Below are 27,727 nucleotides of genomic sequence, written 5' to 3'. Positions count from 1 at the left end.
GCCTTTTTAAGACGGAAGTTTACCACCCTTCTTTATCTATGATCTCTCCCCAACGGAGAATCTCTATAGTCATGGGTCTCTTTCACTCATGTCAAGAGGTTATTAGTGAACCTATAAATGATGATGAGGACGCATGAGGTATTATTGATAATGATGCCTATGCTCCTTACTTTTATTATATTTTCACACATTGGTTTTTCCTCTCATGTCATGACATTTTCATGCATGGGGATTATTCTTAGACCTTATCACGAGGTTATTTATTAATGCACAAACAATTGCACATAAGCATTTACACAAACAATTCACTCATCCACGAACAGTCACGAGCGAATCACGAGGTAGGGGTATCCTGCAGAAAAGTGCATATTCAAGGTGGATCTAACTGTTCTCACCGGTCTGAGGCCCCCAAGGTGCCCCCATTATAGGGACCCAATTCCTCTCGTCGTGGGTCGATGGAAAGTTCCAACGCACCGTCGGACTTAAGTTCATGGTTATCACCTTGAGTGATGTTTTTCCGACAACGGTCTCGTAGGCTCCTATAGACCCATTCAACCGGCCGTACTAACATCCACTCCCTATGGATTACCACTCATGCCCCCGGGTATAGAGGGAACTGTTGTGTGCAAAGGTTTGTGTGCAATTTTTATTTCAAACAATTGCGGAAATTTAAACAAACAACAGTTATTTAAAGCCAAATATATAAAGCATGTTATCATACAAGCAAGGGGTAATGAAGTAATTTTAACTATTATTTGTTAAAAATAATCTGTCACTAAATGGGACTGACTCTCGAAGCTTCCCCAGTGGAGTCGCCATCTGTCGCCACCGGCCCAAACGGGCCTCGGCGGTCGCGAAGACGGTCGAGCTCGCTTATTATTTTAGTTTTGAAAATGTATTGGATTATTAGAACGACTTGTTCTCAAACTGAGACCTTGTCGATCTTATCCAATTTATTTATTAAATGTCTCACCAATCCATATTAATCCCAAGCGGGACCCTCCATGGATTAGTGGTTTTCGTAGTAAAAGGGTTCGTGGAGTCGCCACCAATGTTTTACTCAAAACATTGGAAAAAGGGATAAGGCAATTGATTTTATAAATCAACTTTGGCCATTACAACCAGAGTTGGGTAAGGGAGTCGGTTACGCGTGGGGAAGGTGTTAGCACCCCACAGCGCCCCTTTCGGGTTCCCTATGACAGATTATTTCTAAAATAACAGTGTAAAATTACTAAATTACCCCTATTTATTCTAAGCAATTATAAATTAACTATCTACATGATGACAGTTTAAATATGCACACAGAAAGCAGTAAAAGGAAGGACTTTAAGAAGAAACCTTTGAAGCGTGCTTTTATATATTTCGTAAAACTGGGAAGCTTTTTGGCGTTCCCTCGCTCTACAAGCCCGCTCGCTCCCTCCTATAAAATTTTGACTATGGAAATCCGGAGGATTTCCCTTCGACTAGGTTCGAATCTCCAAGCTAAGTGCTCGGAATTCCAGAACTTCGTCGGATCGACTCCCAGAGAGATTTCTAGGGCAGAACACTGCTCAAAAACCCCAGAATACTCAAGGAGGGAGTCAAAACTGAGTGTGAAAGTGTGGAATGACGTCCAATTGACGTCATATTTATAGGGAATAGGCGCAATACGGCCTACAGAAGCAATACGGCCGTATTGAAATTTTTGAACTTCAATACGGCCGTATTGAGTTCAATACGGCCGTATTGAAATTCAGAAATTTCAATACGGCCGTATTGAGTTCAATACGGCTGTATTGAAGCTTTAATACGGCCGTATTGAAGTTTCAGAAACTTCAATACGCCGTATTGAGTTCACTGCGGCCGTATTGAAGCTTCAATACGGCCGTATTAAGTTCAGTACGGCCGTATTGGGCTTCATTCCCTCCACTTCCTTATTTTGAGCTATTCTAAGACCTCTAGACCTACAGAGAACCCTCCTAGGGCCTTCCAGGAGTCCTTCTGGCTGATCTTCCTTCAGTCTTCGAGAGTCTTCAAGCTTTATTTCCGACCCGGACAATTTTAGGGGTCTACATGCACAAGCTGGTGAAGTCGCACCTATCATAATTCCTGATGAAATGCACGAAGCCACCACCTGCACTCATACCTTATCTACGGAGGAAAAGCCAATCATATACTTGGAACATCACTTCAATATCAAGCAGATGAACAGATGGGGAATACCCATTTATGAAAACCTAGCTGACTGTGGGATTTTCGGGTACTTCAACATTAAAGATGTTGTATACCCTGGCTTGATAAAAATATTATACGAGCCCTTGAGGGCCTCTCAAGGATTCTAAGGGAACTATGCTCGGAGTAAAGGTCAGAGTCTGTCCTGCTTCTATCGCACAAGCCATTGGATGGGAAAGAACAAGCCTCCTCTATCACAAGGAGTGGATGTCTGATGCTGGTGGTCTAACCAATATCACCAAGATCATTCACAAGGAAGGAGAAGAAGGACCCATTATTTACAAGAAACTTGACGACAAAGATAAAATCTTTTAGCAGATTCTAAACAAGTCAATCCTTCATAAGGTAGACGCCAAGGAAAACATCTTAGACATGCATAAATTCTGCTTGTTTCAGATGATGACTGGAGGAGCCTTCAATTTACCACAAATACTTTATTAGCACTAGAGAGGGTGCTTGAAAGATTGCAAGGACTTCGTGGTTCATACCATGCTTCTCAAAAAAAGCCTCTGGGATCATAATGTCTACCACACCCTTTTCTCTCTTGAAGAAGGCGAGAAGCAGAGGATCTTAGCAATAGGAAGAGACAAGAGATTGCACCCCATTGTCTTTGGGAAGGCTAACCTAGGGAAGATGCCTATAAGCTACACCATCACCGACCCCACAGTAGCCCTAAAGATAAAGAAGGAGATTGGAGGAGAACACCCTGTAACACGCTCCAGTAGGAAGTGTTTATCCTCTCCATCTCCAAAGAAGGATGAAGCCTTGGTTGTTGTTGCACAACCAACTAAAAGGAAAATTGTTCTGGCATCAGAAGAAGACTCTACGTCTAATGCTGAGGATGGCCAACCCATTGGGAAGGCTTTGAAGAAAAGAGTTCCTCAACCTCCTCTTGCACCACCTCAGCCCGAAAGAAAAAGAATCATTAAGCTAGAATCAAAGGTGGCTACAGAAATGGAGCTGTCGGCATGCGCTCCTACACTTGAAGCTGAATAGGAGGTAGCTATGTCAGTCGCTGAAGCCATCGTCCCTTCAGCTCAAACGAAAAACTTTGTGGACGTTCCTTCTACTCTTGTCACTATACATTCTTCTTCTGTAAGTGACATTCTCATAATAATCCTTTTCTGCTTCTGTATTCATAATTTGGTCTAACCACAATTCAATTACAGATCATCCCTGTAAATACCCTTGCTCTCAAAAAAAGAAAACCAGCGATTAGAGCTGATCGAATGGTCCTGCCCCTAAAAGCTATTCCTTCCACTCTAAAATGGAAATCAATAAACCCTCTAATTCCAGAAGGATTCACCCAAAAAAGATCTTTATTCCATCATCTTTCCTCCTAGAGGGAAAGCCTAAACTGCTTCAGGATGTCTAACTCACAACCAACAAGGACACAATAAAGAAGAATAAAGTGGGACTTGTAGACCCCTAAAATTGTCCGGGTCGGAAATAAGACTCAAAGACTCTCGAAGACCGAAGGAAAGTCAGCCGGAAGGACTCCTGGAAGACCCTAGGATGATTCTTTGTAGGTCTAGAAGTCTTAGAGTAGCTTAGAATAAGGGTGTGCGAGGATTGGAGCTCAATACACCCTCCCAGAGGTTCAGTACGGCCGTACTGAGCCATTTGAACTGCAATACGGCCGTAGTGAACTCAATACGGCCGTACTGAAGTTTTTAAACTTCAGTACGGCCGTACCAAATTCAATACGGCCGTACTGTAGTTCAAAAACCCAGTACGGGCCGTATTGACCTCCCAGGCCGTATTGCGCCTCAATCCTATAAATAGGACGTCATTTGCACGTCATTCCACACTTTTTACACACTTATGGACCCTCGTGCTGAGTATTCTTGGGTTTTTGAGCTATTCTCTGCCCTAGAAGTCTCTCCGAGAGCCAATCCGACGAAGTTCTTGAGTCATGAGCCATTAGCTTGAGACTCGAACAAGTCGAAGGGAAATCTCTTTGATTTCCATAGTAAAAATTATCTTTAGGGAAAGGAGCGAGCGGACGTGTAGTGGGAAGGAGCGCCAAAAAGCCTCCTAAACTTCGTTTTGAATATATAAAAGCCCGCTTCGAAGGTTTCTTTCCAAATCCCTTCTTTTACCGCTTTTATTTATTGCTTTTTGATTGTTGCATTGCATGTTTAGAGTTTTCATCATGTAAATATTTTACTCATAATCGTTTCTAATAAATAGGGGTAATTTAGTAACTTTACACTATTATTCATGAAATAATCCGTCATAGGGAACCCGAAAGGGGCGTTGTGGGGTGCTAACACCTTCCTCGCACGTAACCGACTCCCTTACCCAACTCTGGTTGTAATGGCCGAAGTTGATTTGCGAAAATCAATTGCCTTATATCTTTTTCCAATGTTTTGAGTAAAACATTGGTGGCGACTCCAAGAACCCCTTCTTTTTGCGAAAACCACTAATCCATGGAGGGTCCCGCTTGGGATTAACATGGATTGGTGAGAGTCATTTAAACAAAATTGTTAGCTCGATGAGGTCTCAGTTTGAGAATAAGTCGTTCTAACAATCCATCATCTTTCAAAACTTAAAAAGAGTCCAACCATCGTCGCGAATGCCAAGGTCCGTTTCGGCGGGTGGCGACAGATGGCGACTCCACTGGGGAAGCCTCGAGAGTCAGTCCCATTTAGTGATGGATTATTTCTAAAATGATAGTTTAAAATTACTTCATTACCCCTCACTTGTATGATAATACGTTTTACCTAATTGGCTTTAATAACTGTTGGATGTTTAAATTTTCGCAATTGTTTGAAATATAAACTGCACACGAACCTTTGCACACAACAGTTCCCTCTATACCCGGGGGCATGAGTGGAAAGCCATAGGGAGTGGATGTTAGTACGGCCGGTTGTCGAATGGGTCTATAGGTGCCCGTAGACCGTTGTCGGAAAGCATCACTCAAGGTGAAAACCATGAACTCAAGTCCGATAGTGCGTTGGAGCTTTCCATCGACTTACGACGAGAGGGATTGGGTCCCTATAATGGGGGCACCTTGGGGGCCTTTGTAACGACCCACCTTAGGTCATCACATCAATAACCAACCAAAATAAAAGAGCATTTATAATAATAAAAAATAGAGCAAAAGCCAGCTACGCTAGAGTGTAAAATTTTTTTTTTCATAATAGCAAACATAAGTATATTAGTCATTCTCAGTAAAATCATACAGTCATCCAAAATATATTAACATTAACCATTAACAGAAACACCCTAGGTGCTGGTCAAGCTCTAAGCCTAGCCACTTCTCAAAGCAGCTACCCAGAAGACTCCTTGCTATCCTATGGCTTCACACCTGATCTGCTCCCCCACATAGTGAGATCATCACAGTTCCACCACATGGAAACATAAGGGTTAGCACGTATAAAACCAACCATAGTATAAATATCATTTAACAATTATTTGTTCAAACCAACATGTATTTCCAAGATAGATATAAACCAATAGCATACATATTAATTAAAGAAATCCATAACCCTAGTATACAATCCATACCATATGTATACATAATCCACATCCAAAGCAAAGTCACACCACCGTATAATCCATGATGTAACCAACACATCCAAACCAAATGTTGGCCTCAACACCTATCCAAACCAAGTGTTGATACGGTGAAACATGTCAGCAACCCATGTCTCACGCCTAACCTCTCATGGAAAGTATACAGTTGGATTACGTCGTCACGTAACCCTGGTGGGGTCACCTCATCCATCGGTATGACTCGACCCAGACCCATACCGGTAGCAAATAGATACTTAGAGGAGTACTTCAGAATCCACCTAACATCTGAAGCGGTTTACTATATAATCCTTGGAAAATTTCCAAATTGGAAATCCTCACAATGGGATTCCGAAATACCATATTTTCTCCAAAGATTATATCCCTGATCTCACCAAGAGATCTCCCATCCATAACCTTACTCCTCTCAGTCCTATTTACTTTTCCAAACCACATACACATACTTCATAATTATATATATAAACATAATCATAACCATGCCAAATTAAATATCCAAAACAACCACCAACTTGAATAAATAACAACCATCAATTTAAATAAATAACAACCTTCATACAAACAAAATAGCATATTAAAAGTTATACTACTCCTATCATGCTCATGTATACTAGATTAAGTCTTATAAGTACTACCCATACTAGATTAATTTTATAAATGCCACCCTTACTTGGATAAACCTGAATTGAAACTCGGGCAGAAACTGAGACTATAGCACAGCTGCCTCCCCAAGGCTCCTTCCGTCTAAAATAGGGGCCGGAGCTAAAACTAGGACAGAACCTCCTCCTCTAGATTTCCCTTGGTCTTCAAAGAGAAGAAGAGGGAAAGAAGAGAGTATGAGAGAAGAGAGGATGAGAATGAGAAGTGTTTCTTGGGATGGTTTGCAATGGAGAAGTGAAGGCCTATTTATAGCCTCCAAAACACATTAAAAAAATGTAAAATAATGGAGAAAAAGATAGACAAAACTAAGTGGAATGAATTAGTGGAATGAATTATAGAAGTTGGTGGGATGAATTAATGGAGTTGGTGTGAATTAATGGAGTTGGTGCCATGTTCTTTTCCGCACCGACTTTGGCTACTGATTTGGACCTTATAGACAGCCGAATCTGAAAATATTTCCTTCATGAAAGTTGTAGGAGTTTCTCTTATCTTTCCATAGCCACCAAGTTTGTATCATTTGAACAACCACCGACCAAGTTATACCCCAAACACCGAGGCTTGCCAATCAGCCCAGCGAGAAACAATTGTATTAATAAAAGTCCAATTTTGACCTCCTAAACGACCGATTTTGCAAATGGCTATTTCTGCAAAAGTTGTGCGTTTTTCTCTTAGATTTCCATTGACATCAATTTTGCATCATTTGGACCATCACAGCCCAAGTTATGCCTCGGACACTGAGACTAGTCAGTCAGCCCAGCGAGAAATGATTCTAAAAAAAAATTTCACAACTATCTAATTAGATCTAACAACACACATATCTTTCTAAGCATAAATGGAGTGTGAATTATCTATAATTGAAGTAAAATATAACCACCAAATTATGACCAAATACCACATAGTAATAATGACAATAATAATAATAATAGTAATAATCATGTTGAAAACTGAGATGTTACAATTCTCCCCAACAACAAAAATTTTCGTCCTCGAAAATTCACTTACTTGAAAAGAGATTTGATCCTTCATCTTATCTTCCAACTCCCAAGTGGCTTCATTAGTAACCTTATCCCAAATAATCTTTACCAAATTGATAGATTTTCTCCGCAAATGTTTAACTTTCTTATCTATCATTGAGACTGACTGTTTCTCAAAAGTTAAATTCTCCTTAACTTGTACTGCCTCTGATTCCAAAACATGACTCGGATCGTGAATATACTTTCTCAGTTGTGAAACATGAAACACATCATGTAAATTAGACAGGAATGGAGGTAATACAATCTGATATACCACTGATCCAATCCCCTTGAGAATTTGATACGGCCCAATAAACTTAGGATTCAACTTCTTAGCTTTAATAGCTCTTCCCACACCTGTGGTAGGAGTCACCTTCAAAATACATGTTCTCCCTCTTTAAACCAACACAAAGGTGTTCTACATTTCCTCCCATATAGAGCCTCAAATGGTGTCATTCCTATACTTGCGTGAAAACTATTATTATAAGTGAACTCGACCAAAGGTAACATTTCTTCCCAACTCCCTAGATGATCCAAAATACAAGCCCTCAACAAATCCTCCAAAGATTGGATAGTTCTCTGAGACTGTCCATCAGTCTGTGGGTGATAAGCAGAACTGAGTCTCAACTTAGTCCCTAATGCCTGATGCAAACTCTGCCAAAATCGAGAAGTAAAACGAGGATCCTTATCAGAAATAATACTGGAGAGCACACCATGTAATCTAACAATCTCCTTAATATACAACTGAGTTAACTTTTCCAAGGACCACTTTATATTCACTGGAAGAAAATGAGCACACTTAGTTAATCTATCCACAATCACCCAAATAGAATCACAATTCTTAATAGACCTTGGAAATCCAACAACAAAATCCATAGTTATACTATCCCATTTCCATTCTGGCACTTCCATCATCTATAATAAACCTCCTGGTTTTTGATGTTCTACCTTAGCTTTCTGACACAATGCAAGATGCAACATACTCGGCCACCTCCCTCTTTATACCATTCCACCATTTTTGTCATACCCTGATGTACACTCAACTTGCTTTTTATGACCTTCCTCAAGTATCAACTTCTTCAATTCTGCATCTTGTGGAATACAAATTCTGCACTTGTACCTTAAAACTCCATCCATATCTTGTTCAAGATTCTTCCTAAACTTCCTAGGAAAACCCACAACAAAGTTTATACACATTATCTCATTTCCAAATAGGAACATCTAAAGGCTACAAAAGTCCTAAAAGGCACCTAATGTTCTGTCTCAGACTTATACTATACTAAATATGAGTACACACCATCCTCTATTCCTCTCTACACTTAAGGCCACCATGCTTCCACTGCACGACTTTGATACACCTTAGTAGCTCCTCAATGGATACTAAGAGAACACTTGTGTCCTCCCTTTAAGATCATCTTCCTAAATTCAAGATTACTAGGCCATAGATCCTATTATTGAACCCCAAAACATCATCAATTTCCACTCGTAAAGGGCTATTTATACCCACCCCTACTAATCCTCTCCACTTGGTTCACTAAGAAAGAATTTAACTCCTAGGCTTCTCTAATCTCGTCCATTAATTCATTAGTTACTTTCAACATACTAAATTCAATGCTCCTAAGGGTGAGCTCACACATCACGCTTAAGTCTCTAAGTTCTTTAGTCAAATCCAACCCTTAAATCATCAAATGTGGTAGGCGAAAGATCATCCTACTCAAGGTATCTGCCAGAATAATATTTTCATTTCTACGACCCTCTCCAAAAATCATGTGCCTAAGCGTAAGTTTTACACAGAATCAATCTCCAAGTCTTACCACCTCATCTATACCGAAGGCAGCTCTTATCCACTACCTTGTCCTATATCCTCTTGTCTTGTTTTCAAAATGAATCAACTAATTATGCTTCTCCAATTTCCTTCAATAATTCACTTGTTACTTTAGTCATACCTAGTCTCATACTACTAAGGGTAACCTCATAAGCCAAACTTAAATCTTTAGATCAAACCAAAAGATCTATCTCTCTAACCATAAGGGAAGATATATCTAGAGGTCTTCTACTCAAAGTATCAACCACCATACTAGCTTTGCCCAAATGACAATTAAGATCAAAATCCTAGTCCTTAAAAATTCCAATTATCTCTTCTTGTCAATAGATATTTAAAATTCTTATGATCGCTAAAAACCTCTAGCTTAGAATCATATATGTAGTGTCTCCAAATCTTAATTAAAATTGCTAACTCAAGGTCATGGGTAAGGTAATTCCTCTCATGAATTTTCAATTGCCTAGAATCACAAGCTACTATCTTTCCTTCATGCATCAACACTCTTCCCGAATCTATCTTAGTAGCTATAGGAAAAGAAAGCAAAGCGATTCCTGTAGTAGAGGCGAGTGAGATGAGAGTAGCCTAAACCTCGAACTGCTATCTTAGAAATTTACTTAATAAATCTCCTATAAATTATCCTAAGAAAACTCTTAATTTTACTAATTGAATTAGGTATCTCTCACTACAACTTCTACCTTAGGTAGCTCTATGTTAAACCTTCACAAGAAATTACATGGCCTAAAACACGCACCTAATACAATCAGAGTCATACTTAGATAATCTAGCCTAAGTTTATCTTGGATATATCTTCACACTTAACTCTAATATGATGGTATCACATCCTAAGATCAAAACCTTTCATTAACACACAAATATCCACTAATTGATCCATAAGGTCACATACTTGCATATCAATTCATATTAGAATACTTCCTTCACATATACTATCCCTAAGCATATATGAATTGATCACCATGAACCAAGCATATCATTTTAATCAACCTTTCAATGACCAAACCTCAAAACATCACCAAATCTATTTTTATCCTTGTTATGCCTATCATGACAGTATATATCTATAGAGTTATACTCATCCAAATGATTTCAAACCTGTCTTAAATGAAAGCTAAATGAATAAGCTACAACTCTTAAGATTTCAAAAAGATCACCTTCCTAACTAAAATTTCAACAATCACTTCAAGTATATTCAGCTCTAACAACTAGACTTCTGATCACCAAAGCAGTCATAACTAGAGTTCTAGACCTGCTTTTTACCTGATTCCAGTTCCATTAGAAAGATAGTATCTAAAGCCATAATTCTCATAAAGACCACAAAATCAGATTCTATCAATATGATACTCATACTGGTACAACAAAATTTCAACAAAAATAATCCCCATATCATACAGCATTAGTGTACTAACATACCTTAATCATTCCAAACTCACTCCTTTCCACCTTAAACTCATATTCAAGCTTTTCATTACAATCCTAAACCAAAACAGCTCACAAAATAAAATTCACATACTACCTCAACCATAAAAGTTATCATGCAAGCACCAACACTCAAGGAACGTTCCAATCTCCCATCAAAACTTCAATTCTCAGATACAACCTCTTTGGATTCAATCACTACTACTATAGATTCCTAAATTCCATTAATTGTAAACTCTTGCCAAATCAATGTCTCACCTAAATCTAAGGTGTCAATAATTTCTAGTTGATTATCAAGGCTTTATTCATACTATTGGTACCTAAGCTCACCATAAAGTATTCTATTATCCAATAGTAGCAGCAATTAGCTCCATAGCTCGAGCAATTTGCCGCCCATCCATGCTTGAAGAAGAATTAGAATGATTTCCCCTACCAGTCATCCTAAAAAGGTCAAAGAACTTTATGAGTTTACACGAAACTCATAAGAAATTCCTAATCAAGATTAAGAAACTCATGAGTTACTCATGAAGTTCCTTTCAAAAATTCGTTTCCATACAACGGAAACATAACAAGACCATTCCCCACAAATCCTAAAGAGACTTGACCAGCTCTGATACCAAAATTGTAACGACCCACCTTAGGTCATCACATCAATAACCAACCAAAATAAAAGAGCATTTATAATAATAAAAAATAGAGCAAAAGCCAGCTACGCTAGAGTGTAAAATTTTTTTTTTCATAATAGCAAACATAAGTATATTAGTCATTCTCAGTAAAATCATACAGTCATCCAAAATATATTAACATTAACCATTAACAGAAACACCCTAGGTGCTGGTCAAGCTCTAAGCCTAGCCACTTCTCAAAGCAGCTACCCAGAAGACTCCTTGCTATCCTATGGCTTCACACCTGATCTGCTCCCCCACATAGTGAGATCATCACAGTTCCACCACATGGAAACATAAGGGTTAGCACGTATAAAACCAACCATAGTATAAATATCATTTAACAATTATTTGTTCAAACCAACATGTATTTCCAAGATAGATATAAACCAATAGCATACATATTAATTAAAGAAATCCATAACTCTAGTATACAATCCATACCATATGTATACATAATCCACATCCAAAGCAAAGTCACACCACCGTATAATCCATGATGTAACCAACACATCCAAACCAAATGTTGGCCTCAACACCTATCCAAACCAAGTGTTGATACGGTGAAACATGTCAGCAACCCATGTCTCACGCCTAACCTCTCATGGAAAGTATACAGTTGGATTACATCGTCACGTAACCCTGGTGGGGTCACCTCATCCATCGGTATGACTCGACCCAGACCCATACCGGTAGCAAATAGATACTTAGAGGAGTACTTCAGAATCCACCTAACATCTGAAGCGGTTTACTATATAATCCTTGGAAAATTTCCAAATTGGAAATCCTCACAATGGGATTCCGAAATACCATATTTTCTCCAAAGATTATATCCCTGATCTCACCAAGAGATCTCCCATCCATAACCTTACTCCTCTCAGTCCTATTTACTTTTCCAAACCACATACACATACTTCATAATTATATATATAAACATAATCATAACCATGCCAAATTAAATATCCAAAACAACCACCAACTTGAATAAATAACAACCATCAATTTAAATAAATAACAACCTTCATACAAACAAAATAGCATATTAAAAGTTATACTACTCCTATCATGCTCATGTATACTAGATTAAGTCTTATAAGTACTACCCATACTAGATTAATTTTATAAATGCCACCCTTACTTGGATAAACCTGAATTGAAACTCGGGCAGAAACTGAGACTATAGCACAGCTGCCTCCCCAAGGCTCCTTCCGTCTAAAATAGGGGCCGGAGCTAAAACTAGGACAGAACCTCCTCCTCTAGATTTCCCTTGGTCTTCAAAGAGAAGAAGAGGGAAAGAAGAGAGTATGAGAGAAGAGAGGATGAGAATGAGAAGTGTTTCTTGGGATGGTTTGCAATGGAGAAGTGAAGGCCTATTTATAGCCTCCAAAACACATTAAAAAAATGTAAAATAATGGAGAAAAAGATAGACAAAACTAAGTGGAATGAATTAGTGGAATGAATTATAGAAGTTGGTGGGATGAATTAATGGAGTTGGTGTGAATTAATGGAGTTGGTGCCATGTTCTTTTCCGCACCGACTTTGGCTACTGATTTGGACCTTATAGACAGCCGAATCTGAAAATATTTCCTTCATGAAAGTTGTAGGATTTTCTCTTATCTTTCCATAGCCACCAAGTTTGTATCATTTGAACAACCACCGACCAAGTTATACCCCAAACACCGAGGCTTGCCAATCAGCCCAGCGAGAAACAATTGTATTAATAAAAGTCCAATTTTGACCTCCTAAACGACCGATTTTGCAAATGGCTATTTCTGCAAAAGTTGTGCGTTTTTCTCTTAGATTTCCATTGACACCAATTTTGCATCATTTGGACCATCACAGCCCAAGTTATGCCTCGGACACTGAGACTAGTCAGTCAGCCCAGCGAGAAATGATTCTAAAAAAAAATTTCACAACTATCTAATTAGATCTAACAACACACATATCTTTCTAAGCATAAATGGAGTGTGAATTATCTATAATTGAAGTAAAATATAACCACCAAATTATGACCAAATACCACATAGTAATAATGACAATAATAATAATAATAGTAATAATCATGTTGAAAACTGAGATGTTACAGCCTTGGACCGGTGAGAACAGTTAGAACCTCCTTGAATATGCACTTTTCTGCAGGATACCCCTACCTCGTGATTCGCTCGTGACTGTTCGTGGATGAGTGAATTGTTTGTGCATTGTTTATGTGACATTGTTTGAGCATACATTGCATTCTTTAAACATACAACATTCCCCTTTTAGAATAAGAATAAATAGGAATAAGAATCTTCCATTACATGGTGTTAACATCTACCTTCATCACATTCATGTAGGTAGTTTCCATTTTTCACCCAAAAAATACAAAAAAAACAAAATACCCAAAAAAGAAAGGGTTATTTATCCAAACCAAGCAATATCATGCATCATCTTAGGAGCATCCTGAAAACATGATAATGCTTAGTTGAATAAACACAATGCATGCATATTCAACGCCATCATCTCATATCATGCATTCTTATCAAAGATCATGGAGGGATCTAGGTTTGCATTTCATACATCCCTCCTAGTAATTCATTAATAAACATTAATAAAAAGAAAGAATTAACCGATGCGTATGTTCAGAATGGATCGCACGCCGTTTGTTATTAAGTGTAAACCAACAACCGCGCCAAGTGAACGCACATCAACCCCGTTGTTGGTAATCAAGACGAATAAAGGGGAAGGTCCGATACCGTTGAAGATCACTGCTCCAAGACCTTTTCCCTACGAATCGAATAAGGCTGTGCCATGGATATACGACATCCATTCTTCTGTCGACAGCGATATCTCTAACATCGCTGGACTTGGAGGCATGACTAGGAGTGGCAGGATCTACACTCCCGAAGATCTACATGATAAAGCTCCCAAGAATAAAGGAAAAGAAAAAGAAAAAGAGAAAACCGAGGAAAATAAAGAATCCGAGGAGGAGACTGACGAGCTGTTAAAATATATCTGACAGAGCGAGTACTCCATCGTGGATCAACTTCATAGGACGCCAGCAAAAATTACTCTGTTGTCGTTGATCCTAAGCTCCGAACCGCATCGGCAAACTCTGTTAAAAGTCTTGAACGAGGCATACGTGTCGCACACTATCTCCCAAGACAAGTTTGAGGGGATTGTTAGTCACATCACGGCTAATGATCACCTCACTTTCACCGATGAAGAAATCCCCACTGAGGGACCGAATCACAACAAGCCCTTGCACATCTCTGTAAAGTGCAAGGAATATCACATCGCTAAAGTCTTGGTGGATAATGGATCTTCCTTGAATGTGATGCCAAAAAGAACGTTCGATCAAGTGGCAATCAAGGGAATCCAAATGCGCCCGAGCAACATGATCGTCCGAGCTTTCGACGGTTCTAAAAGAAAAGTGGTGGGAGAAATTAATCTTCCAATCCAAATTGGACCCACCATCTTTAATGTCGAATTTCAAGTGATGGACATTACTCCTGCATACAGCTGTCTCCTCGGCCGACCTTGGATTCATGATGCGAAAGCTGTTCCCTCTACGCTCCACCAGAAAGTCATATTCATAGTGGGTGACAAGCTGGTGACCGTACAAGCCGAAGATGACATACTCATCAGCAAGCCATCTGCCATACCTTATGTGGATGCAGCAGAGGAAGCTCTAGAGACCGCCTTCCAAGCATTGGAGATCGCCAATGTCGAAACGTTTCCCCGAGAAATGAAGAAGGTAGCCTACATGCTCACCAAGAATGGATACTTGCATGGACAAGGACTTGGCAAGGATTCCCAAGGAATTCCCGAGCTACCCATTATTAAGGATAATCCGGGGAAACAAGGGTTAGGATACAACCCTAATAAAGATCAAAGGACGAAGAGGAACCAAGATCCTTCTCGACGTTCTTTAAGCCAGATCTTTAGGAAGGCCGGTTCACAAGCGTCAAGGCCGGTCGTCGTCATCAAGTGCTCTTCTCCTTCCGATAGGGATGTATAGACCTGATGACTGTTAGAGATTACTCCTCGGGGACAGCCCGACCCCCGAGCCTTGATAGGGCACATGTTTCCGCTATAATTATAATAAAATTGTTCTTTATTATTTCTTATTGCTTCTTTTCTTGCTTGCAATAAATTTCTAGAATACATTATTTTAACCCTGTTTGAATAAGCATGAATGAGGTTAAAATCGTCTTAATAACAATAAACCCGCATCATTTTTATGTGGAAGTGTGTGTAACAACTTGGAGCACCTTTCCTTGGCCTCGACAAGTGCCATCATGGATAAAAAAGAAATCCTTTAAAAACAAAAATCATAAAAACAAAAAAGCTCGGCAGGAAACCCAAAAAGGGGGCTGCGCAAAAATAAGAGCAAAGAACCCGCTAGGAATCCCACGAAAGGGTGACCTAGGCAAAAATTAGGGTTGCAAAAATGAACAAAAACAAAGGTCCGCTGAGACGCCACAAAGGGGTGTTTTAGGCAAAAATAAGGACAATCAAAAAAGCAAAAGAAATCCGTGATGGTACCATGAGCTGAATTCAAAAAGAAAGGTTCAAGGGAAACTATCTAAGTTGTCGAATCACAACGTCAATAACAAGACTTTCTTAACTTCATAAGTGTTTAATCAAACAAGCCTAAACACATGAGCCTACCTTGGCCAGCCATTCTTACAAAAACCGTTTTCAAAACAATAAATAATCCCCTCTAAAACACAAACTTTTGAACAAAAATACCTTTCCCTTCTTTTCTCTTGTCCCAAACGATTTTAGAATAATCTAGTGGAAACATGGAGATATAGTGGTCAATAGGAGGGTTGATACGTCTTCTAAAGGAAGGGAATGATCACTGGGTTGATGACACCAATCTCGATATAACACGCATCATTCCTCGGTTACAGAAATCGGCAGCGCACAGCCCGTCTAGAGGAATGGCAAAAATCCAAGAAAAGAAATGCATCGGTTAATTCTTTTGAAAAATAATTCAAATAGAATTAGGTGCATCATACCGCATACATGCATACAGATGATAGGTGTACTGGAAGATCACTTATTCTCTGTTTATTGAAAAAAAAAAAATGAACTTCAGAAAAAATAATGTGCCTGTACCATGTTCAGTACGCCCGTATTAAAATTAGGGTTATGAACAAATTTTCAACTCAATACGGGTGTACTGAAATGAATACGGCCGTATTGGCCATAACGTCCACACCAATACGGCGTATTGAATTCAATACAGCCCGTATTGGCCCATTCTTTTGTACATCAACAACATCTTCATTCCTCGGCATACTTTATCTGTGAGTGTGTTTGAGATCCCTCCGATTCCAAAAAAAAAAAAGCCGAAATCGACAAAAAAGGCAAAAATTCAGAAAATCCAAATCGTACAGAATAACTGAGCCTGGAGAGGCTTGCCGAAATAATACTCCCCAGAGACATCTCAGCTTGCACTCTTGGGCCGAATTCCTAGTGAAAGCTATCAGAGCAAGATCAGCAAGATTCCCCAATGGAAGCATGATCATCCAAACAAAATATCCGAGTCAAAGGACTCAGACTTCCTCAGTGGAAGATAGCTTTCCAACTCGAACGACGAGTGAAGCTAAGCCTGCAGAGGCTTTCTAAATAATACTCTGGGATACATAAGATCCTCAATCCCCATTCGCCTACTCAGAGGCACTCCTTCAAAAATAGAAAATCCGAAAAGATCAATAACCATTCCCCAAGCGGAATTCGGTATTCAGCTAAACACCGAACATCAAGATAATCTGCCTAACAGAAGAGGCCAATCAAGATCAATACGACAGAATCCCCCAGCGGATAACAGCCTACGCAGAGGCAACGAAACCAGAAAATCAAAAAAAAGTCACCCGAATAAGGATAACCGGGATACTCCACCAACGTCGAAAGGACGTCAGCCAATCATAAGGGATCGCTCACCTCAGAAAGAGCATCTTTGTGTCTGCATCCCCAAGGAATCAGAATTTCCCCAGTGGGCACCAACTACGCAATGGAAAGTTGGGACACAAGAACCTATGAGTAACTGCACATCCCCTAGACGGATCCCTGCGTTATCCAGCCCTCAGCGGCACCAAAATCAAAAACAACCGTCGAAGAAGCATCATGGACTGTGGAGAAAAAATCATCACAACAGAATCCCCCAGCGGATAACAGCCTACGCAGAGGAAACAAAACCAAAAATCAAAAAGTCACCCGAATAAGGATAACCGGGATACTCCACCACCGTCGAAAGGACGTCAGCCAACCATAAGGCACCGCTCACATCAGAAAGAGCATCTTTGTGTCTACATCCCCAAGGAATCAGAATTTCCCCAGTGGGCACCAACTACGCAATGGAAAGTTGGGACGCAAGAACCTATGAGTAACTGCACATCCCCTAGACGGATCCCTGCGTTATCCAGCCCTCAGCGGCACCAAAATCAAAAACAACCGTCGAAGCAGCATCGTGGACTGTGGAGACAAAATCATCACAAATCCCTGGAGAGGGCAAACTCACGCTACCAAAGTGACCAGAAGCACGGAGGTATGCATCCCTGGAGAGGGCAAACTCACGCTACCAAAGTGACCAGAAGCACGGAGGTATGCAACCCTGGGGAGGGCAAACCGCAGACCCTGGAGAGGGCAAACTCACGCTACCGAGGTCGTCAGAAACACCGAGGTATGCACGAGCCTGGAGAGGCGACGACTAATACTCAGCTACCCCGTCGTCAGAAACACGGAGGTATGCAGCTACCGAGGTTGTCAGAAACACCGAGGTATGCACGAGCCTGGAGAGGCGACGACTAATACTCAGCTACCGACGTCGTCAGAAACATGGAGGTATGCAGCTGCCAACGTCGTCAGAAACACGGAGGCATGCAGACCCTAGAGAGGGCAAACTCACGCTACCAAGGTTGTCAGAAACACCGAGGTATGCACGAGCCTGGAGAGGCGACGACTAATACTCAGCTACCGACGTCGTCAGAAACACGGAGGTATGCAGCTGCCAACGTCGTCAGAAACACGGAGGCATGCAGACCCTGGAGAGGGCAAACTCACGCTACCAAGGTTGTCAGAAACACCGAGGTATGCACGAGCCTGGAGAGGCGACGACTAATACTCAGCTACCGACGTCGTCAAAAACACGGAGGTATGCAGCTGCCAACGTCGTCAGAAACACGGAGGCATGCAGACCCTGGAGAGGGCAAACTCACGCTACCGAGGTTGTCAGAAACACCGAGGTATGCACGAGCCTGGAGAGGCGACGACTAATACTCAGCTACCGACGTCGTCAGAAACACGGAGGTATGCAGCTGCCAACGTCGTCAGAAACACGGAGGCATGCAGACCCTGGAGAGGGCAAACTCACGCTACCGAGGTTGTCAGAAACACCGAGGTACGCACGAGCCTGGAGAGGCGACGACTAATAATCACCCTGGAGAGGCTACTCAACAATTTTCCCACCTGAAGACACTACAAGTCGGAAGGATGGCCTACTCCCCGGACAATTGGGTCAACTCCTTTACTTGTCAACCGGTACACCGAAAAAGCCATTCGACTAAGTAAAGGGGGGGCAGCTGTAGACCCCTAAAATTGTCCGGGTCGGAAATAAGACTCAAAGACTCTCGAAGATCGAAGGAAAGTCAGCCGGAAGGACTCCTGGAAGACCCTAGGATGATTCTTTGTAGGTCTAGAAGTCTTAGAGTAGCTTAGAATAAGGGTGTGCGAGGATTGGAGCTCAATACACCCTCCCAGAGGTTCAGTACGGCCGTATTGAGCCATTTGAACTGCAATACGGCCGTAGTGAACTCAATACGGCCGTACTGTAGTTCAAAAACCCAGTACGGGCCGTATTGACCTCCCAGGCCGTATTGCGCCTCAATCCTATAAATAGGACATCATTTACACCTCATTCCACACTTTTTACACACTTCTGGACCCTCGTGCTGAGTATTCTTGGGTTTTTGAGCTATTCTCTGCCCTAGAAGTCTCTCCGAGAGCCAATCCGACGAAGTTCTTGAGTCATGAGTCATTAGCTTGAGACTCGAACAAGTCGAAGGGAAATCTCTTTGATTTCCATAGTAAAAATTATCTTTAGGGAAAGGAGCGAGCGGACGTGTAGTGGGAAGGAGCGCCAAAAAGCCTCCTAAACTTTGTTTTGAATATATAAAAGCCGCTTCGAAGGTTTCTTTCCAAATCCCTTCTTTTACCGCTTTTATTTATTGCTTTTTGATTGTTGCATTGCATGTTTAGAGTTTTCATCATGTAAATATTTTACTCATAATCGTTTCTAATAAATAGGGGTAATTTAGTAACTTTACACTATTATTCATGAAATAATCCGTCATAGGGAACCCGAAAGGGGCGTTGTGGGGTGCTAACACCTTCCTCGCACGTAACCGACTCCCTTACCCAACTCTGGTTGTAATGGCCGAAGTTGATTTGCGAAAATCAATTGCCTTATATCTTTTTCCAATGTTTTGAGTAAAACATTGGTGGCGACTCCAAGAACCCCTTCTTTTTGCGAAAACCACTAATCCATGGAGGGTCCCGCTTGGGATTAACATGGATTGGTGAGAGTCATTTAAACAAAATTGTTAGCTCGATGAGGTCTCAGTTTGAGAATAAGTCGTTCTAACAATCCATCATCTTTCAAAACTTAAAAAGAGTCCAACCATCGTCGCGAATGCCAAGGTCCGTTTCGGCGGGTGGCGACAGGACTGCGTCCAAAGCCACGACCCTACATCATAGACAGGACGATCAACGTGCTTTGTGAATGCTACCCCATCAATTGGACTAGGCAGTATTTGTTTCAGAAGCCCACGAAGTATATTCTAGGGTACTACACACGAATGTACTCTTGGCTTAAAGAAAGCTCAATCATACAAGACGCTGAAGGAAACCCTTAAGAAGATTCATAAGGGAACACTCACAAGTATGAAGCCATTTTGTCAAACAAGCCTACATATGGACCGAAGTACTACTATCTAGAGCAACCTTCTCCTCCTACTCCCTTCTCCAAGGTTGCACGTCCACCTGCCTTTGGACTAAAGCAGAAGTCACCTCTCTCATCTCCACAAATGATTGAAGAACAGTCCAAATGTTCTTCGTCTGTCTACTATATTTTTAAGTACTTTCCAGCACTTACTGTCAGTGACCCTCATTGTCAAATAGTTGAAGAAGAAGTGATGGAAATCTAATCCCCAAGGATCCCTTTGGAAGAGGTAAGACCAATAAGGGTGAAGGTTGATCCAAGGAGGCTCACCCATGAAGACCATTGGGCCTTTAACTAGGTCCATGGTTAGGAGACTAGAGGAGGCTTCTACAGAGGAGGTGCTTCTTAGACCTATGCTCAATACGAGTATTGAGTATGATTCCTCTTATTAGTCTCTTGAGTTTCCATTGTACATACATTGTATAGTTTGTTTTCTTGTATCTTGTATATAGTAGATACTTGTATAGGTGTATTTTTGCCTTTGTATTTGAGAGGCACTTTATTTCCTTTTAGTAGCTATTGTATATTGTTTCTAGAGTAGGTTACTTGGGCACTTTGACTCCATTTAACCTAATCTAGAAATACACTCTTTCCTTATTTTTCTAGTAGTAGGATTAGGAGTGGCATTAGCAAGCTAGAAAGTGTAACTAGCAAGCTAGAGAGTGTTACTAGCAATTGGGCCTAGAGATGGGCCTAGGCAAAATTTTACATATTAGACTCATTTTACTCCTAATTTTTCATAGACTTGATTTAGCTAGGTTTCATTCACATTGGATGAACCTAACTAAACCAAATCAACATTTTCTCAAAACCGGTTGGAGTAAAATAAAGTCCATGAGCCGCCCACCTTGATTTGTGTTCACATTGCTTGTTCACACTCAAGCTTAGAAGCTTGAAGCACAAGCTTCTCCTTAGCTTGCTTACCAAGCAAGCTAAGTGAGTAGCTTGCTCTCCAAGCCTCTAGACCATGGATGGTTAGCTAGACCTTACCATGGTTCCTAGTGAACCATGGTTAAGGCTAGCTTGCTCTCTAAGCTTCCTACTCCTATATTTTCGTTTTTCCTTCATTGTAAAACACTTTTGGATGATATTTTTGAGTGAGATCAGAATTTGCACGAAAATTCTCTCTTCCAAAAGTCTTTAACCTCTTTGATATTCATCCAATTCTCTTATCCCTTCCATAGAAGAGTGTGGTGAGAATTGAAGAGACTTATCTCTTCACCAAGGAGTGACGTCTCTTGAGAGAGCTCCCCACCAAACCGTGGTGGTTCTAAGGTCTCCTCCTCCATTTGAGACCTTAGCAAAGCTTAGGAAGAATCAAGGAGCCGAAGATCTAGGGAGGAACTTGAAGAGGATTCACATCAATCCGGATTCTCCAACAAGTTTTCCATCATTTGGTATCAAGAGCTAGGTCTGCTTGGTAAATTCGTCTTAAGCTTTCTTGTCTTGTTTTGTTCGGTTCAAATCATGTAAAAGTGTGTCTAAACTGTTCCTACATGTATTTCCTTTGATTGTCTTGAGTTTGTGTGCCTTGAGAGGTTCTTGTGTCACATCTATAAATCTATAGAACACACTCACTTTGTCTTGCTTGGTTTTGGTTCATGTTCTAAATTTTTATGAATCAATCTTTGTGTGTGCCTTAGGTATTCTTTTTATGTCTTTTTAAATGTTTTAGGATTTCTTTTTTCTTCCATTGGACTCCTATAATTTCGGACTAAAAAGAAACTCCTAAAAAGAAATAAGAATACAAGCATTTTACGTTTCTTAATCTACTAGTTTTGTCTTAGAGTCATGTGTAGTTGTTTTACTTGTCATTAAATCCTTGTTGTGCCTTTTTATTTTTGAATCTAAATGTGTTAACCTCTGTTCATATATGGTGTCATTGCTGGTTGAACATTAATAATTCTTAGAGTGCTCATAAAATGATTCCAATGCATGTTGTTAGACCTAAAATGTTCTAGAGTCAATTTTTTTGTGAACTTCAATTGCTATTTGTTTCTTAGCAATTTGTGGCCAGTAATTCCTTGTGTGTCTTGTGCTTGTTTTGAAAAAATAAAACAGAGTTAGAAGTGTATTAAAAACTAAAATCAAAGTGTACAAAAGATAAGAACAAACTAGTATCAAAACTAGTAACATTTTGTGGTTGAAATTTTTGACTAGTACACTTACACTTCTACTCTTCTTACTTCTCTTTTCTCCACCACTTGGAAACCTCTTTATTAATTGTGTGGCCTCTGTTTTAAGTGCTTACTCTCTGTATTCAAAGAAAAGAAAGAAAGAAAAGAGACAAAAATATAAGAAAAAGAAAAGAAAACAAAAGAGAAAAACCTATAAAAAGAAAGGTGAAAACAAAACATTACTAGTAGCACTTGGCCTTGAAATTTTGTGTGATTTTTCTTGAGGTTTGCTTGCTGTCCAGTGGTTGGAAAAGATACTTTTAAACACTCAAAACAATTGCACAAATTTTGTTTTGGTTTTTGTAATCAATTCTAGAGCCATTCCTAGGATTAACCTTTTGTGTGCTAGCTTTTGAAATTAGCCTTTAATTGTTGCTTTGTGTCTTCTTGGCTCTCTTTGTTTTGTCACATAAATTCCTACAAGAGTGTAGCCTTTTTTAATTGTGCTTTTCAGTTTTAATTTCTTGGCCTCTACTCTCTCTTGATTGATTGTTAAGCCTTGGTGAGATATAATACTTTTTCAAGCCATTACACTTGGAAGAAAGGGCTAATTGAGACATATTGGGTTAATCTCAAAGGGGTCAACACTTGAAGGAGATTGAGGTACATATTACTTGAGTGAAACACCTTGGAAAGGCTCACTTGTTTTTTCATTTTGCAGCCAAGACATTTTTCTTATTTTAGGTTGAAGATTGGAGACGGATTTTGGAAGGGAATTAGAGACGAATTTGGAAGGTTGTGACGGATTTATGGAGTTCCTCATTTTCAAACATTTTGGTCACTAAACTTGTTGCAAAAGCTGTTCCAAATTCAGCCCTCAAGACCTTTGAAGAGACTCTCCAATTTCTTTTGATTTGTATTAATTTCTTGTTGTAATTCCTTAACCCTACCCTTGGGTTAATTTTTAACTTTCTTTTGTTGAAAACAAACCTACATTTAGGAGTGGTTGTTTGGGAAATTGATTAAGTCCCACCACTTCCTAAATAGTATTAAATAAAGATTCCTAGACATGTTTAGTACTTGTGGAAGGGTCCCCAAAGGCTTTAAGTGCCATTTGGGCTTCCACTAGGACACGCCTAGTTTTACTAGCTTTCATACTACGTTTAGAACTTGTGGAAGTGTCCCAAAACACTTCAAGTGTCACTTGGACTTCCACCCTCGGACCCTACGACTAGTATATGCTCTACTTGCTTTCCTTTTACTTGTTTAATTTCTAAGTTCGTTTAGAAGGTTTCCTTTGCCTACTAGGGGTTTCATGCACACACACACAACTACTTGACTTGCTTGTGTGAAAAATTTGTTTTGTAAAAAAGGTATAAGGGGGTTTAGTAATTTCCACTTGAAAAGACTTGGTTATTAAGTGGCTCCTTGTAGCTCACCTCCCTTGATAGTGCAACTTGTATACTTAGACCTCCAAGTACTTAGTATTGCACCAAAAAGAGAAAATCTTTATCACTCACTTTGTAAAATTCTTTAAGATTTGTGAAAACCTTTCCCTTGCAAAAATGAGTGATCATTCTCATGAAAGTAGTGTCTCCTAGGAGTCATAAAAGCACTAAAGATGAATTTAGAGAACTTAGGAATTATATTAGGAAAAAAGATATAGAAAATGAAAAAAATAATGAAACAATAAGAGAGTTGTTGAATAAGCTTGTGGTGGGGGGTGAGGCTAGCAAACCCCATGCCAATGAAGGTCATGGGCCTTCTAAGCCCAAAAGACATGAGGGTGAAGGGCCTTCTAGGTCCCAAAGACATAAACATGAAGAAGGATCATCTAGGTCCAATAGTCACCATTAACACACTCACCCATCCTCAAGTGAAGGGTTTTATAGTAGTCACCATGATGATGGCTACTATCAAAGATCCCCTAGGCAACATAGGCCTAGGCATGAGACAACCTCTCTTAGAGAACCTAGAGTTAAACTTCCTCCCTTTCATGGAAAAGACAATGTTGATGATTACTTGGATTAGGAGATGAAGGTTGAACAACTCTTCACTTGCCACAATGTGAGTGAAGAGAAAAGAGTTCCTATGGCCACCCTTAGTTTTCAAGGGAGTGCCATGCATTGGTGGACTTCCCTAATGAGAGAAAAAAAAATTATGAGAGAGCCCTCCATTAAATATTGGAATGAACTTAGGAGTGCCTTAAGGAGAAGACACATTCCTCCTTATTTTGAGAGGGAGTTAATGGACAAGCTCCAAAGACTCCAACAAAGGAACCTTAGTGTGGAGGAATATAGGCAAAAAATGGAGTTGCTTATGCTAAGGGCTGGAATTAGGGAAGAAGAGAGAACCACCATTGCTAGGTTTCAAAGTGGTCTAAACCTAGAGATTAGGGACAAGGTTGAGCTACTACCCTATAAAGACCTTAATGAATTAGTTCAACTTTGTGTGAAGGTAGAACAACAACTTAGGAGAAATCCTAGCCTTAGGAAGGAATCTACCTCATACCCTAGAAAGGACTTCAAGAAGGAGGGTCAATCCTCCTATTCAAAGGATAGACCACTAGAAAAAGAAAAAGAAAAACAAAAACCTTCCGATGAGCCTAGAACTAGTTCAATTAAGTGCTTTAAGTGCTTAGGGAGGGGACACATAGCTTCCCAATGCCCCACAAAAAAGACCATGATCATTAGGGGCAATGAGATCCTAAGTGAAGAAAACACTTCATCTTCTTCATCACCCTCAAATGAAGAAGATGCTAGTCTTAGTTCTAGTGAGGAAGCACCATGTGAAGGTGACCTATTCATTGCTCAAAGGTTACTTAACAACCAACCCAATGATCAAGACCAATCACAAAGAGAGAACCTTTTCCATTTTAGATGCAAAATTTTTAAGAAAACTTGTTCTCTCATTATTGATAGTGGATCTTGTAATAACTTTGTAAGCCAAAGGTTGGTTGATAAGCTTAACCTAACTACTATAGCCCATCCTAAATCTTATAAACTTCAATGGATTAATGAGGATGTACCTATAGAAGTTAAGGATCAAGTAAATGTGCCTTTCTCCATTGGAAAATATAAAGATGAAATTTTATGTGATATAATTCCAATGGATGCAAGCCACATTTTACTTGGAAGGCCTTGGAAACATGATAGGAAACCCATTCATGATGGTGTTACAAACAAAATTCGCCTAGTCCACCTAGGAAAGAAACACACCTTGACTCCTCTTTCACATTCACAAGTGTTGGAGGATCAAGTATTTATGAAATCTAAAAAAAGAAAAGAGGAAAAAAAGAAGGTTCTAGAGTTAGAGGGTAGTGTCTCCTCCAAGGAAGTTGTTCCAAGAAGTCAATTTTTAATAAAACATTTTATCAAGAAATGTCTTCTAGTTGAACAACCTCTTCACCTTCTTAATACTAAAAAGACACTACTCTTGGAAAAGAGTAAGGAGGATAGTGTCTCCTTCAAAAATCTTGTGCAAAAGGAAAGTCACTTTTTAATTCAAAATGATTGCAAAAAGACTTTTCTTCTTCACAAAGATTTTAACTCTTTTTCTACTGCTGCCACAACCTTAGAGCTTAAGATCCACAACCTAAACATTTTTGAAAATAAAGGATCTCAAGTTCTTAGTCTTGTGAAGAAGGAGTGGACTTCACCTAGTTCTACTTCTTATGCTACTACTTTGGTGGTGCCCAAAGTAGACAACCATTGTCTATTTAGGACTTCTCTTTCTTTAGTTATTCTAATAAAGCACCCAACCTTTGGTTTATATTGTTTATTAGATACATCTTATGGTGTCTTATTTTCTATTTTTGATCTTAAGGGAAGTTCAAACTTCTTTGAACTTAATTTTACTACTTCCCTTCAAGACCAAATTAGATTCTATGACTTTTCTAAACTCTTTACACCCTCTTCCACGACGTATCTAACATATAATATGATCAATGGTTGTCTAGGTAGTTTCCATATTATATTCACTTTGTTTTCTTGTAGAAGCCTAGGTTACTACATATGGTACTTTAGGCAAGATACCTTAGTATATAGGAGTACTTCATTAGTTTCTTATAGTTTTAGTACTTTAACATTTATAGGATTTAGTTTTACACTTAGACTACACTATAGTGAGGATCCTTTTCTTATGCTTAGAGAACCCATCCTTTCTAGTCTAAGGACCCTTGTTAGGGCTATAGAAGGAATTCCTCATAGGGTGCACTTTCCACATATGTTATATGAATATGTCATCCCTAATGCTTTGTTTCTTGTTTTCATTGTAGGTGATGCTATCTTTGTGGAAGGGCCACTGGATTTGAGGACAAATCCTTTCGAAGGGGGAGGGTATGATGGAAATCTAATCCCCAAGGGTCCCTTTGGAAGAGGTAAGACCAAGAAGGGTGAAGGTTGATCCAAGGAGGCTCACCCATGAAGACCATTGGGCCTTTAACTAGGTCCATGGTTAGGAGACTAGAGGAGGCTTCTACAGAGGATGTGCTTCTTAAAACTATGCTCAATATGAGTATTAAGTATGATTCCTCTTATTAGTCTCTTGAGTTTCCATTGTACATACATTGTATAGTTTGTTTTCTTGTATCTTGTATATAGTAGATACTTGTATAGGTGTATTTTTGCCTTTGTATTTGGGAGGCACTTTATTTCCTTTTAGTAGCTATTGTATATTGTTTCTAGGGTAGGTTACTTGGGCACTTTGACTCCATTTAACCTAATCTAGAAATACACTCTTTCCTTATTTTTCTAGTAGTAGGATTAGGAGTGGCATTAGCAAGCTAGAAAGTGTAACTAGCAAGCTAGAGAGTGTTACTAGCAATTGGGCCTAGAGATGGGCCTAGGCAAAATTTTACATATTAGACTCATTTTACTCCTAATTTTTCATAGACTTGATTTAGCTAGGTTTCATTCACATTGGATGAACCTAACTAAACTAAATCAACATTTTTTCAAAACCAGTTGGAGTAAAATAAAGTCCATGAGCCGCCCACCTTGATTTGTGTTCACATTGCTTGTTCACACTCAAGCTTAGAAGCTTGAAGCACAAGCTTCTCCTTAGCTTGCTTACCAAGCAAGCTAAGTGAGTAGCTTGCTCTCCAAGCCTCTAGACCATGGATGGTTAGCTAGACCTTACCATGATTCCTAGTGAACCATGGTTAAGGCTAGCTTGCTCTCCAAGCTTCCTACTCCTATATTTTCGTTTTTCCTTCATTGTAAAACACTTTTGGATGATATTTTTGAGTGAGATCAGAATTTGCACGAAAATTCTCTCTTCCA

The sequence above is a fragment of the Cajanus cajan genome, chromosome 4 (assembly GCF_000230855.2).
Source record: "Cajanus cajan strain Asha chromosome 4, NIPB_CcT2T_4, whole genome shotgun sequence".
Taxonomy (NCBI): domain Eukaryota; kingdom Viridiplantae; phylum Streptophyta; class Magnoliopsida; order Fabales; family Fabaceae; genus Cajanus; species Cajanus cajan.
The sequence above is the reverse complement of the archived record's forward strand: the minus strand, read 5'-3'. Positions refer to the sequence as shown.